This window comes from Acyrthosiphon pisum, chromosome A2 (assembly GCF_005508785.2).
Source record: "Acyrthosiphon pisum isolate AL4f chromosome A2, pea_aphid_22Mar2018_4r6ur, whole genome shotgun sequence".
In the NCBI taxonomy this organism is placed as follows: Eukaryota; Metazoa; Arthropoda; class Insecta; order Hemiptera; family Aphididae; genus Acyrthosiphon; species Acyrthosiphon pisum.
The window spans coordinates 43,192,028-43,209,111 of NC_042495.1; the positions used below are offsets into that span (position 1 = coordinate 43,192,028).

A 17,084-nucleotide genomic window follows, 5' to 3' on the forward strand; every position below is an offset into this window, starting at 1 on the left:
TTTTTTCTTATAACTTACCTTTTTATATATACTTAAATAGGTAGTTATATCGGTAATCTAGGTAATAGGTATAGTTTTCAAAACCTTGATTCATTCAAATTGCCTTTCAAATTTGAAATTTCAATACCCATACACATGTGGCAATAATATTTCAATAATTATCGAATTTATCGAATTCACGAAGATTCATTCTGGCCACATATGAAAAACACTTAAGTAGATCTTGGTTTAACTCTAAATGGTGGAGTTCTAAAATGTTTTTACGTCTTATGCGTAATATATTTTATTGGCTTATATTTAATACACGATTTGCCGCTAGATGATAAAAATTAACTGTTTACTCGATGGCTATATAACTTATTGAGCCACTAATTTTTTAAGCTACTTAAGAAAATACTATAATAAGGTATAAAGACATAAAGATAATTCGCCACTACGTTTTTCTTATTCATTTAAAAAAAAAAACTGGTTTGACAATGCAATAAAACAAAAAATACTGGTCAACTAGTTTTTCACTATCATTAAAATAATATAATATATAACGCTTAAATCGTTAATTAAATTACGTATATTGCGTATCATCATAATATGTAAGGTGGCATTCATTTTTAATCCAATATGACTATAAGCCCTTAAAATATTATAACTTTTATCTACAAATTACGGTAAATATTTCAAATTAATTCATTTTCAAAAGTGTACTGGCCGACGTATTATTCGCTTCAATTTTACAATATTATACGCCTATTTAGCCATCTATTATAAGAATTCACTAAAATGTCCGTAATTATGATAATTAATAATTAAGATTTTTAAGCACTTGAATATCACGGAGTAATAATAAGTATAAAATAAGAGAGTAGGTTACCGATAGCAATCAATTAACCAGCTTTTAGGAGGGAAAGTGGGTTTGGCTTGTGCTTATTAAACGTTTCGAAGGGAACTACCAATCATCGAAGTCAATAGATACTGGAAAGCTATTGCAGGTTTTATTTTTGTATCCACGTGACTTTCGTTCTTAGTATTTTAAGAGGCAATGCACACGTCATATTGTTCTATGAAAACTAGTACGGTATTTGTCGTAGGTACATTCATTTAAGTACCTATCTATAAAATATAAACACACATAAGTATTCATTTTTATATTTATAAATTTAAAACAATTGCTATAGTCAGGATTCTGCGAAAACTGTGTATGTGAGCACTTGCCTGGCTTTTCTTATCTTAACACACCATGGTATACTTATAGTAAATTATATTATTAAATTGTTTTAAACGTGAGTGCATATTATGTTCTGCACATTAATTTTTGTTTGTATCTTATTGTGATAGGTCAATAACTGATTTTTATATTAATACTTAATGTAATAATATAATTCATAAACTATCTATACAATTATCATTATACATATTATATTATTATAATTTATAAGATATGCAAAATTAGTTGGTTTATTATATAACTATAACTAACGGATTTTTAAAAAAAATATTTGTTATATTTTGATATTTAATATTATATTAATTATATCACAATATTTTGTCCGTACCATATTTTACTATGGACGTAGTCTAATCTCTATGTTAATATTTGGTCGTAATTATAATAATTAAATTAATTAAAACATCATCCTAAGACCAATGTCATGTATTTACAGTGAGGAGGAAGCTCACAATAGAGGTACAAGAAATAAAGGATACCTACCTAGTTTATAATATAATTATATTACTTTTAGTAATTTGGAAAATTAAACAAATGTTTTTCTTAACATCGCATAGCTAATAGTATTATGTTATATAATATTATTGTCATGATATTATTATATTATGCATAATTATTATTTACAAAGAAGTCAATACGTATAACGACAAGAATTCAGGTTTGTAGCAAAAATGGCTTATGATTAGTCATAATATTTTGAAAATATTGTATTGTGTATTGAAAATAATATTATACCTGCTGAGTAGCAAAAAGTTTCAGGTCCCTACGATTAATATTTTTTAATTTAATCATAATAAATTAATAACTAAATAAATTGTTATTTTTCGCTTAAATATCCAATTACGCTTAAACTATATATTAATTAACTATATTATAATGCCTACTATAAGTTTAAAAAAATGTTTGACCATGTCGTATTTCAATATTTTTTTATTTCTAATTAACAACTTATGAGGAACTTTCTAATTAAGTTTCAAGCTATTTTTCTAAAATATTATAGACAATCGAAATTAAACTAAAATGTACTTAAGGATACAACTATAATTTTATTATCTTAAATTTCAAATGTCTATAATGACTATACAATATGAATACCTTAAAAAGAGATAAAATATTTTCACTATAATATCATGTCTGGAAAATTGTATTATAAATATTAGGTTAAACCCGTTTTAACCGTTATGGGATTGAACTTGGCCAATATTTTGACGAATATAAAAGGATATTAAGGTACCTATATACCTATACGATTACAGTACAAATGATATATATTATAATAATTAGTAATATATTCAAAATCATGAATTATGAAATAGGATTATAGCCTATAATGTTCAATTAAACATTTTATAAATATTGTTTAGGTAGGTATTGGCTACTCGTATATGCCTAAGAAATAATAATGTGTTATACACCAAACAATATACATACACTGAATTAGTGGGTGGTACTCAATACTGGTGATAGTTTGAAATATTATAATTTTGGTTCTATTGGTTCTAACGGTTTCGATTATAACTGGAAAAATGTCACGTAATATTATTTCTTCCATAAAATTGATTCAAATAGGGTGTATTTTTAATATCTTGTATCTATTAAGTCCAAATTTCAACGCTTTTGGTACTGTTCAAACAAAAACTACAGTATAGGTACTTATACAATTTACATTTTTTGGCAGTTAACTAATATTTGATTTTAGTGAATTTGTTGATAATAATTTACTATTAATTAGTTATTACCGTTAAAATCATCACGTGAATAAGATGTAGGTACATACATTACAATAGCACAATACTATGTCAGAATTACTAATGTATAATAATATAATGTATATACTGTAATATAAGAGCTATATTTTAGTTCCATCTCACCTTAAGACACGAGTATTAGTCATGTGGTCATCATCATTCAACACATATAAATATATAATTATCATTTATCATCATTTTATTTAGTTAACAACATTAATTTAACGTTAAGGGTATAACGTAACATTAACTTAGCCTATATATGTATAAATGTATAATATTATGTCTGTTATCAGAATCAAACAATATAATAATATATTATGTTCTTTGATGATGTGATTTATGAGTTATGACGCTGTTTTATAAGACAAGGAGTAGGCATACTATATAAGACTCCCAAAACAATTTCCCGCCACCAGTTCTTAAATTTCGATCTTATAGTTTATAGATACAACATAGGTTAAGACGAATAACATATGTTATTTTAGATAATATTTTTTTTTTTGTGATGTCGTATAATTTTGTCAAACTTCTCTATTTGGTTCTCGTACAATTATTGTACAAATGCAGACGACCAACTATTGCCGACTGCCGAGTAAGGATAATCAAAATTTATCTCAAAAGCTATAAATAATAGAGCTCTAATTTATTCTGTAATCTATATATATATATATTTATAACATAATATTATATCACTATACTGTCTTATACAGTTACACCTCTTTATTTATTACTGTCCATTTTGATTACTTATCTTAAGCGTGTTTGTATTTTTTTTATCTCATTACTCTCCAGATAATTTATTCCTGATAATCAGTATTATGCGTGTGATGCCCAATGTGGATTATCGTAATTATATTATTTTTAAAGAACGTTTTATTATTATAAAATAAATCGGTTTTCTCGATTCACATATGTTTTTCCCGGTGTTATCGCCACATGGGGGTGAAAATACTTGGCACAATACTTACGCCCCAATTTTTATTACTACTAATTTTATTGTAATAAACATGTGCTTAATAGTTTAATAATAATAAAATTAAAATATTTCAAAATATTAACCTCAGCAAATTGACTCATGACCTTCCCTAAATTTCTAACCAAAACACTCCATAAAATCTAAAATAAGAATCATGCCAGAACACGTATGTTATTATTACTACATTCAATTGTATCTAGATTTAGTATAGGTTGTAAATATTTGGTTTTTGTATTTTCTATATCCTTATAAAATATATTTGTATTAATTATCATCGACACCAATTTCGACTGCAGGTACTTACTTAGTACTTACTATGTAAATTATAAACTGTATATTGTACATAGTGCCTACATTATAATGATTGACCCAAAAGCCAGAATCTAGAATAATCGATTTGTATATTATGTTCTTACGCAATATATTATATATTATATTTATTTATAGTTTATATCATTATATAATATTATACAAACACACAATAACAAGTACCGAACAACATTATTATAATGCTATACGCACAACAGCAGACTGCATAATGTATATGTAGATACCGGTTGTAAATGTATTGACGTATTGTAATAATATATTATTGTGGCACCTTCTGCAGTAACATAATAATATATCATAATAAAATAAAAATCGGGAATCGGCGGTTATCATTTGGCGTTTTAACTCAATTACGACCCGAAGAATAATGGTTTTGTTATGGCCATTGACGGCGACCACTAGGCAGAAATTTTGAAACCAGCGCACATACCTAGCTACCTACATAGGGTACCACGTAGTACAATTCCAGCGCGTATGTATATGCGGACGAACGGGACGTTGCGTATATTCACAATATATAGCAGCTGCCGTAATAAGCAAAAATAATAAAATTATATATATAATAAATAACAATAATATAAAAAACGACCGCAAAGATATCTTCGGCAAATATCAATTGGTTGCACTTCTTTTTTCGGTATTGTATTCGTTATTATATGTAGGTAAACGTACATATTTAAATTATCGACGGTGGTATTTTTCGGGCAAATTGCAGTCGAAATGCTTTCACCGTTATACTCGCCGGACAATATTGAAGACGATTATCATCCGCTACGTAACATTTTCCGTTGGGTCTTCGCGAGACGCATCGTTATATATAATAATGTATAACAATAATAATATTCCCATACATCGTTCGATACATAAACACATATAATATTATTTAGGTACGTTTATGCGCATATACACCAGCATAATAATACGTAATACTATTTACTTAAATTTTTTTTTTTTTGTCACCGGATTTTCAACAGATTACATTATTATTATTATGAGGAACGGAATAAACCGCACGTATATATCGCGACTGTCCAATGTATTATATTGTTATTACGACACCGTAATATAACATAGATTTCTGAGGATCTAATGTTGTACAGAAGTATTTAGTTTTGGGCGAAATATCAATGCCACCGCTTCTCGCAACAACCCATATTTTTTTTGTATAATATATGTATCCGTTATGTTGTAGTTCAAATGATTTTTTTTCTTGTATGTAGCGCATATACTAATTGAAACACAATATTATGAATACCTACATAGTGTATAATACTATAATATACTTCGTTTTGTCAATAGACAAAAACTAAATGAAACGTTTCTCTTTGTCGACCTATAGACATTGGGTATTTTTCAACTTGTATGTACCGTGTTAATCACATCTACTTATTGGAGAGTACTTCTGCTAGAATATTATTAGGTATAATATGATTGGCCCAACAAAAATCATTAATTCATATGTATTTTGATTTTTCCCTAAATTAGTAAATAAACGTTTAAGTATTTAACGATAAAAACATTTGTATTCAATTTCATTACTGTATTTGGTGATTTGGTATTCTTATATGTACTGTAATACTGCATATTAAAAAGTATTACGGAATAATGTCTTCCGTGAAGATTATAATTAGGAAGATCTATATTCCATTAGGTATTATCATATAAATTATATATACCAAATGATACGTAGACATGGGAATCGTATAACACTATAACGTATAACCGGGTCCACAATCTAGTTTTATACACTATTATTTATTACATTAATTTATAGTAATTATAATTTAAAATAAGAATTTATTTGAAGTTTACTTTAGTCCATTATAATAATATATTTAATCAAATAATTATACATATATAATACAGTAAAACTTTCATATTAGGAAGTCTCAACTAGCAACAAAAAAAGTTCTCATTATAGAGAAATTTGTTAAATAGACTTATCTACGTAAATTTGATTCTAATTTGATTGTAATTTCCTAAAATATTTCGTTGAATGGAAGATCGATGTGCGGAAGTTTCACTGTATATGAACGAATAATAAATGTATGCATAATGCATGTGTAATCTGTATGTAAAAACTAATATATCCATATACCAAAAATAATTGTATCTACACTATCACTACTGTTTATCATTCACCGCATTAATCTTTAATCATAGGTACGATACAATACTTTTTTGAAATTTAGATTATTGATATTATATACTTCTTATAATTAAACGATATCTTTAGAGTTATGAGTTTATGACCTATCATATCTTAAAAACCAAATTTGTTTGATTATTTAATTGTGATCAATTCATCAAATGTTAGCCTATAAGCTGCTCCAGTGGCGTATCTACGGGTGAGGTCATATCCTCCCTCGAAGACTAAATTTTTCTACAAAATACAACATGTATAGGTATAATATAACCATAATCTGTTTTCAAAATTAAAATCCGTCAAACCAAATTCTTCCAGTTTTGTCTAGCTGATTGGTCTAAAAGTCACTTTTTTTTCATTGACTGGAGCCCTATCCAGCCCCTTTAATGTTTATTTTATGATACGGAATTTAAATATATTGAAAATCATTATAACAAACAAAATTAATGTTTAGATTGGTCATATCTATACATTAGTTTTGATTTTTGACAAAACCTGCTGCAGCCTCCTTAAAAACTGTATCCCCCCCCCCCTTGAAAATCATAAACACGCTATTAGGCTGATCATATTAAGCATTGCTACTATACCATTATGCAGTATTTCTAGAAAGTTTGAAACCCTTGCAGTGGATATCAAATATATAATGATATAATGATATGCAGTGATCAGAGATTACCAAGAATTGAAAGTAGTAAGTACACATTGCATTAAATTGATTAAATTTAATTAATCATTAACAGTTGTAAGTCATAATAATATATGCAAATACGCGATATATTCGGGAGGCATACAAACCGAGGATTTCCAAACTTTCTAGGCACACTATCCAGTATATTATAATATATTCAACCAAAGTGACCTAATGTGTATTCGCTTTTCGTTAGTCCATTTAAATATAACAGTATGTGTTGTAAGATTGCATAAGGTCATTGTTTGGTATTATTATTTTTTTTTTTTTAATGTTCAGACTTAACACATTATCATTATTTTCTTAGTTACTTGTGTATTCATTACGGCAATCCAACGTTTCGTATTGCACAATACCATGTGAAAAATTCTCATATAAAATATAATTATTATATTTCAGATATTATTATAATATTATGAGTAAAAACACAAATATTGTATGAAATTAATTGAAACTCGAACCAAAACGTGAGCACTCTTTTTACTTTATTTGTATTCACGTCGATCTTAGTGAAAGTGTGCGATAGTTTTAAATAACAATACGTGATCACTAGGTAGTTTAAATATTAATTTAATTTCAAATTTTTGTTTATTGTCTTTACTGATTAGTTAAAAAATCCTTTATTCGTAGGTTAATGAATAATATTACAGTGCCTATTACTATCTATCAACTCAATTAGATGGGAATAACGCTATATATAGTATCTTTTCGAATTGAACGCATTTAATAACATTTTTATTATAATATAATATTTTTCTTTAAATTAATATTATAGAATGGTCAAAACGATTAAGTTTTCATTTTATTTACCTATTATTATTACTTTTTTTTTCACGGGGTACCGCGTTAGTAACTGGGTGACTTCCCCCTCCCGTCAATCAAATCTCATCAAATTCACTTATTGTATAACATGTAAATACAGATCGTAAATATACAAATTTTTGTTCGATAAAAAAAATTATTATTACTTTATATTATCACATTTATAGCAAATCATTAAATTTACTAACGTGAGTCTGTTATTTCATCATCATTATATTATTTATATTGTATATTAATATATTATTGACATAATATACGTGTATACAATTATAAATTATAATAATGTTTTATGATGGGGTCCTAAGTTTAAAAAAAAAATAGAAGTCACGTAAAAAATAAATTAGTTTGAGTATTAAGATGAGTAGATGAAACAATGTGTCAAACAAAGTTAATTGAATAATAATCATCATACTCCCAACTTTATAGTCACATAGTTTTTTTAAAATTATTATTACTATGTAATAGCAGCTAGTGTCAATTAATTAATAGACGAAAAATACGATAAAAGTTTTATCCTAATAACTCTATAAATAGGTATTATTAATCGATAGGTAGCCGTCATAGTAAATGCATTTTATAAATTACAATCAATACATAAATGTTGTTTACACATATTATTATTAGTTATAGATAAACTGAATAATCTACATAATATAACTTGATGGATATGTCTTAGAAATCGTTTTAATTTAGCGCCTGTATTGTTTTGTTGAAATTTAAAAATGTTTGCTTTTTGTCTTCTTCAAAAATAATATTTTACCTGGTTTTTACAATTGTATTGTATTATGTTAGAAAATTGTTCAATACAGGCGGGTTTTAATTTATTTAACCAAAATAATTTTTATTTTATGATACATGGGGTGATTCACCAAGTATGCTCACCTTCATTTATTCATTTAATAATGTATTTATTATAATATACGTATGTATTTTTAAGTATAGGTACTTAATAATTACCATATTATCATATACTTAGATTTTTTAGCTTATAAAGAATGTCCTGTGGTGATACAAACTTCTTTTTTCTTATTGTATCGCCACGTCAGAATATTCCTTAAATAAAACCCAAGTATTTTTTTTTTTATTAGGTGTTTGAAATTAAGGTCATTATATAAGTAGGTTTACTTAAAAATTACAAAAATCAGAATTTGAATAGATTCATTACTTAATCGAAAATAGGGTGAGCCTTGAGCATGCCTAGTGAATCACCCTGCAGTGTATGTAGATTTTATCTTCAGAAATGCGTAGTGACAAATAAAATATAATCTAAAATTATGACGACCAAATAGATACACGTATCTCAACTGTTTTTACAATCAATACCAATGAGGAGTCTATAACTTTTTGTGTTTAAACAAAATATACCTATGGAAATTGTGACTAATAAATTTTATTATAATCGTGGATAAAAAATTGTAGTATATTAGTATCAGATGGCTAAGCTTAACTTTAGATATTATTATATGCATCCGTTGCGTAATTTTTTTATTGATTTATTAATCATTTTGTATCTGATAGCTATTATAGGTACATAATTAATTGTAAATAAAAAAAAAGTTAATATATAACATAAAATAATTGGTTGGAATAAATTATTTTTAACGAAAACGAATAATAATGATCTACCTACCTATATTATCGTTTACTAAGTCGAAAAATTCGTTTCGATTACTATATAATTGTCAACGTAACGCCATCGTCGGCACTTACTTAAAAGTAGACGTCCGGCGAGTCAGTGGTTGATTCCCAGCTCCAGTGGCGGCCAGTGCCACTAATGTTATGGTCAACGGTCGTCGTCAGGTATCCCGGACTATACCTTTATTATTATGATATGATTTCGTTACGTTGTACAACCGGTGGTTATAAGTTTATTAAGTACATCGGATCGTGCGGCATATATTATTATGACGCGAGCGGCAAATTCGACGTCATGAGACGGAGGGCCAACGGAAGACCGACGAAACTACAATAACAGAGGAACAAAAATAAACAGCGCGATATTCTGTTGTGGTCACATGCACGTCCCGGCCGACTGTCCGTTATCGACGTTATATCGTGTTCTCCGGCCGACTGTTAATTCGCGGCCGCCGCACTATCGCTCGCTGGTATATTAGTGCCACTCTCGGCTCTCGCGTGAACACGCCCCTTCCGTGCCTCCGATTTTTCTCCACCGATCAACGACATTATCTCCATCATAATATAAAATCATATTACTATTATTATTATTATTTTTATATACGGCGATTCACCAAATATGTGCATCGCCATTTTATTCTTTGATATTGAGTTGAAACACGCATTTTTGGAATTATTAAGTGTAGATCACACTATCAAACACTTAGGTTTTTATGCTATTTTATAGCAGTGTCTTGTAGAAAAAACACGTCTTTTTTTAAAATGTTTATATGTCAGAATTACAATTCAATGGAATTTGAATTGAGTTATTAAACTTTGTGTATATAAAGTCACTTTATGATGATTTGAAAATTTAGTAGCAGATAAGCAATAATATTAATACATTAGAATTTAATTTAATAACTCATAAACATTTTCGAAGTAATAATAATAATTACTTAATATCAGGCATATGTATTTATTGGGGTTTCAGGTCGGAAACACCGGAATACAAAAAAATAAAATAAACATTTGGGAGCTCATTATCGTTATTATAATATATAGGTTAGTATGAATGTTAAGTAGTTCCAGGCGAAACTTCATTTGAAAACTAAGTGACTCATTCAGTTATAGAATATTTTTTATTTTTTAGGATTATTATTACTCATAAAATGTGTACATTCAGATAGTTGTTTACTCGTAGATTAAAACAGCTATTATTTCACTAAAAATGTATGTACACCATAATATTCTATGCTGGTCTAGGTCTATTATAATTATTAAAAAACTAACTACAAAATCGAATTAACTGCAAAAAATATAGACACGTGAATGAGACATATTACATATGAATATTTCTGATTATTTAATATTATAAAATTATATAAGTATTTAAAGGTTAATTTGGGCGTTTTGAATAATAATTTTGAAAAAAATCATTCAATTTATATGTGTTTGACGTTTTAATAGTTTAACGAATGTTATGGGTTCTGGACTCTGGTTAATTCGACTTTTGAGTGAAAGACTTGCTAGTTGCTAAGTATATAATATTACCCATATCTATTTTATATTTAATGTGTAGACACATTATACAACTATAACCCCCACACCATATAAACCTATTATTTTTATTGATTATGTGATAGATATTGTCCTTAATTAATATTTAATACAATTTAGTATTTACTAACTCAAAACATCAACATTTTTTAAAAATCATATATACATTTACAGTAAAAAGTGAAGTTCTCATATGATCAAAATATGTCTGTTTAGTGTTTATCAATACAAGAATACAGAACACTCCTTAAATCATAAATGGCATAGAAAATCTAAGTATATATTTGAAAATATGGCCTTCAGTAGGTATAAGTATACTTGAATATTTAAAAAAATTGAATTTAAATAAATTCACAAACAACTAATAAAATAAGGATGAGTAATGAGCACGCATGGTGAACCACCCAGTGTAAAATTGTACTTACTTATATTATTTATGTCAGTATATAGTCAACATTTTAAATTATAAAATTATATTGTATATGAACGTATAATTTTAAGACGATATTATCGTTATGTATAGTTTCTGGTCATTACGAATTTATCAATATAATAATATAATATAATTCTATGCACGCAAACGCTCCTACATTTATTTTACTGGACATCTTTGATACAAACCTGAAACCACATTTGTTTTCAAGTTATCCAAATGACTTTATATATGGTTATTATATTATACTAATATATACTATTGGTTATTCTTTTTTAAGAAAGTATTTGTTTTTATTTTTACAGAGAGTGTTCAATAATATTAAAGATCATAATATCCAATAACTACAACTCTATTTATTAAAAATTACATGTAATCTTAAAAACATAGTAGAAAAATGTGAACACAAAGTGTGCAGAAAATTAGAACAAATGTTATATATTACATTTGTATCTACGTAAGAAATATTTTATTTTGAAAGCCTGAAACACTAAACCAACATCTTTAAAGAATCTAATCTGTAGAAGACTACGATTGTAAAGTTTTTGGAACTAATTAATTTTACACAGTTATATACTTCACTAGCTTATTACTGATTGATTGCCGAATCCATAGATTTATATAATTGGCTCCTGCACATATATATTTCATCTTAAATATGAGATTCTCATATGATCATATATTATGATATTATATTGTTTATGTACATACATGTATTTTTTTATATACTAAATGTAGTTGGTTTTTACTGTCAATGACCTTAAACGGTTTTCCAATATCAAGGAAATATAAATTTAAAAAAAAAGAAAAACTGATATGTGACAGTTACGCGGATGTCATACGATAGTATATGATAATTTTCGATAAAAATAACAGTACCTACTGTTGAACTAGAAATATAAATAAACTATTGTGCGTAATATAATTTGCATACAAGTTGTAATATAATAGAATTTAGGTATACCCGTGTAGTGTGTCTAGAAATTTTGGAAAACCTACGGCTAGGGGTCACTTTCGATGCAATAAAATACACACTTGCAGTTAATGATAATACATTCATTAAACTGAATTAAGCTATTGCATATCATTATATTTATCCACTTTTGAAAATATTGAGGGATTTTAAAATTTCTATTTAGGTATATGATAAAGCTACAAAAGTGTGCAGTGCATGTTCGTATAGTTATATACCTTTAAATAGGTACCTACCTAATGTATACACGATACTATACATACTGAATGACATATAACAGTAAATAATTATTATACTCATAAAAAAGAAATTTTGGATTAAGTGATTGATACCCCTTGGTTATTCTTATCATATTGCATAGGAGATATATTTTTAGAAAATTTAGAGTATTTAAGACATTTTTTAAAGTAATTAATCAAAATCTAAAATATACTATATTTTATTGATAAATTTTAATGAATATAGATAAAATATGAAATTTCTAACGATTTCACAAAGGTATAAGTGTTATTTATTATTTTTTCGAGAGATCGGACAAATAACGACATAAACTCATGATTTGTCCAATGATCAATAATATAACTGTATTAGATATTATGTTATATTTCTCATAAATATGTGTCTATATTCTATATACGGCCAAATGAAAGTGTAATTTTTTATTTAGCAAATAACTTGTTAGAAACGGATTTTACTTGAATAGGTATTCAAAAGGCTAAATATTTTATAAAAAATGTTAAGACGTAGACAATTATAAAATTTGTAATACTATTATATATATCATAAAAAATGATTAAATGGATTTTTTAATCCATTCAAATATATTTATTATTTTTGCTTTTACAAAAACTTTAAAAATACAACTTATAGTAATACTGTTCTTGATAGCTTATATAAATTATTTTATAAACAATCAATCGATAAGCATAATATCTTAATAATCATAATCAAATTTATAATAATTTATGCATTATTTTTGTACAGTTTTCTTTAATGGGTAAAAATTATGTGTCATATGATAGCAATAATTGTATATACCTATTAAACTAACTCTTAATAAATAAATTATGTATCTGAATGTTACATATTGATATTATATATATCTACTCACTACTGACTACTATTATGCACGCATAGGTATACAAAAATATAAATGTATATTCTTGAAAATCTTCAAACATTGTTTTATCAGTATTTTACATTATATGCTAACCTTTCATTGGGAAAACGAAACTGCAGAATAGTTATAATAGGTTATAGGTACCTTATGTTTAAGAAAGTATTATTTTCATGCTTTTGGAAAAACGGCCATTCATTTTTTTTAAACAAATTTAATATTACCTACGTATATACTTCGACATTGATAAGACGTTAAATAAAATATTTGTATAGTAAGTTAAAAATTATAAATATCGTACGAAGGAGCAATACGGTACCTATCAACAAAATGTACAGTATAAACAATGTTTATAATTTAACGTACCTACTAGATACAATAACTGGAACTTTAGTTTTCAAATTTTAAAATCATATCTCAAAATATTGAAAATTCATACAATGACCTAGGTAGTAAGAAATTATCCTATACTACGCATTGTACGCAACCATTTCAAGTCTATAAATATTTTCTTAAAAACCAACCCAAGGATTTTGTCAGAATTTCGTAACTATAGGGTTTTTTTGATAATTGGAATTTGTTGGTCAAGGTCTCATCTCCGGAAAAACTCGTGTTTTTTAAGTTATATTCTAAATTAAAATCTGAACAACAGCTAAACTACTATTATTCAACTGGTATATGTTTTATATTATTGTTGAATACTCAATTATAAATTAAATGTCATTCAAGTTAAAACTTGCTGGTTTCTTGTTGTTTGTAAACGTGATTTGAATCGCTTTTTGTTAAACAGGTGAATGTTTCGACAGAGGAAGTTTCGGTAAATTATATAAAACTGCATAACTTTCAACATATTGTAACTACAGGGGCGCAATTTCAATGAAGAAACTGGGTTAGCTGAAGCCCCTATATTTTTGTTTTATATTATCTTATGGTTATGGATATCCCCATAATGACTATTAAAATATAAGTTAACAGAAAACAATTAGGCGTGGGGTGCTCAGCACACCCAAGCCCCCCCCAAAAAAAAAAAAATTGCTGTCATGAGTTAGATGCAAATATTTTTTTTTTTATCTGCATTGTGTGTATGGTACTTAGTATTTACATTAAATTTTGATAAAAAATATTTAATTCAAGTTTATACAAGTTTAAAATTGCTGCACATGACGTGTCCTATTATACCTATCAAAAATCTTAAAATTGGTAGCAACCTATATTAATAATTACAAATATTTTAGCTTAGGTAGGTATATTTTTTATTAATTTTTAGAATTTTTAGTAAAAAATTAAATCATTAAAAATATTTATATCAAAAAGTGTTGTTAGGTTTAAACTTTAAAGCAATGCTTTTAACTTAACAGCTATATTATAACAATTAATAATATAGTAGTAATATTATGGTAGTTTATGCATTATAACTAATTGTTTTAAAATGTTTATTATCTTTGTCTTGTTGACCATGGTGAATGTTAATTGATAACACAGTGATACACACCTCTCGAGTACATATTCAACGTAAGAACATAATATATTCTTCGACAGTTCGACATATTTGATAATGCATTATACGATCAATATATTGATATACGACTGTCATCACAACGATATATTAATTTTTCATTTTATACAACCTACGATAACCCATACTGTGCCTTACAGTCGATCGGTAACGGTATTCATTTTTTTATATAATATACATACAATATTATGGACTGCACGATGAACTCGTCTCTGACGCGCGTTCGGGCAATAATTGGAACATTGGGCCACGTCCTTGGAGTGACCCGCGCCTCCGTATATTTTGTCATTATTATTATTATTATTATGATATAGTATTCACGGCAGCCGACAGCCGAGGTGCTGTGCAGTCACCTAATATAGGTGCAATTATATATATTATTATACGGGAGCGGGGAAGAAATTGCGAGCACACGCCGTCGGCCCCGTAAACATGAGCCGATCTGCGGCGGCAGTTAAACCAACATATCATTATACATGCAGCCTCCGGGACTGAACTCTGCAGGTCACCCGCGGACGATGGCGCGCGCGGTCAAGATTAGACGAACGACAAGAAGAAGACCGTCGCCGTAGCTGCGTTTGCGTCTGTGTCCGGTTCGGCCATCTCTTCCTTTATAATGATAATATTATATAAACGTCGTTTTCTTCGCGGGCATATTATATTTATTATTATTATACCTGTTACAGTTGTCTCGGCACTTGTATTATAGTCGCGTGAGTACTGACGATACCGCTATAGCATATTATTACCCATGTATAAATACATCTGGATATAATAATAACACGTGTACCTACCTACTACAGTCGTACAGACTATATAGGTTTGTATAGGTATTAGGTAGTACAGTCGCGTGTCCAAGATAATATAATATTATAATTATTATGATGCCGCCGATAGTACAAGATAATAATATAATAATTGTGTGTCCAAACCTATTTATGCATATCGCTATATTATATTATACGCTACGGATTCAATTCCGCAGCACCACCTGTCTACATCATCAATAAAAAGTTGGACGTACCTATATAGGACGAGAATTGATTATCATGCGTAGGTCGTTTATAATGCACCGCACTTATTTGCACGGCGTGTAAAGAATCAAATAACTCTGCATATTCAAACAATATCGCCGATACTCGGATATCAGAATACCTATAATGTGGTATACACTATACACCATATGACACTGAATTTTTAGGGTGCACACTTCCTTCAGTCCCATACATGCGAATTACGTCCCAACTCCCAATAAAAAACTATAATTTATTAATAAAAATGTAATTCAATTGATGCATTTTTTGTGACCTTATTATTAATGTTTTAATGATAAACGATGATAAGCTTTAAGTGGTAGTTTTTTTTTATTCAAATGAAAAACACTGGTAATAGAAACAAGAAATCTTAATTAGAAAAACAATTAGGCACCTACCAACACAAAATATGAACGAATATTAAAAATATAATAATAAATCGTTTTGAATTTTGAAAGGCTGCTATATCATTCAAATACAGTGGTGTATTTTTTTGAGGAGGGCGGAGGTATGATGGATTGCTTACCTTTTGATTTTGGCTTTTGTTTTATTTTGTTTTATGTATTTATAACAATGCCTATAATTATACAACTAAGACTTTATTCTGTTATTCTTAATAATCGTATGATAAAAAAACCAACGCAGTATTTATAATTAATAATCACAATTATATCCATCATTCGTATGGACTTGCCACGCGTCAATTCCCTTTTCCTATGTATTATTGATACTATACACTCAGTCCACTCTAGTACTCTATACTTATGAACCGTTAAAATCAAATTGAACACTGACACATGAGGCCTGAAACCTTGCCATTGCCTGCAGGTCTCTAAGATTATACATAGAATATATATATATTTTTTAATACTCCCTACATGATTTCCGTGTGTATTGATGCC

At 27.6% G+C, this 17,084-nt stretch overlaps 1 protein-coding gene across 1 annotated transcript in view; it reads right to left on the reverse strand.

The window, feature by feature from the left end:
- LOC100573451 overlaps positions 1–10,023 on the reverse strand; it is a 42,660-nt gene extending 32,637 nt beyond the window's left edge. Inside the window, exon 1 of the mRNA XM_029489138.1 lies at positions 9,646–10,023. The gene's annotated coding sequence lies outside the window, so the exon portion shown is untranslated. The remainder of the gene's footprint in view (positions 1–9,645) is intronic.
- Positions 10,024–17,084: the final 7,061 nt, after the last annotated feature.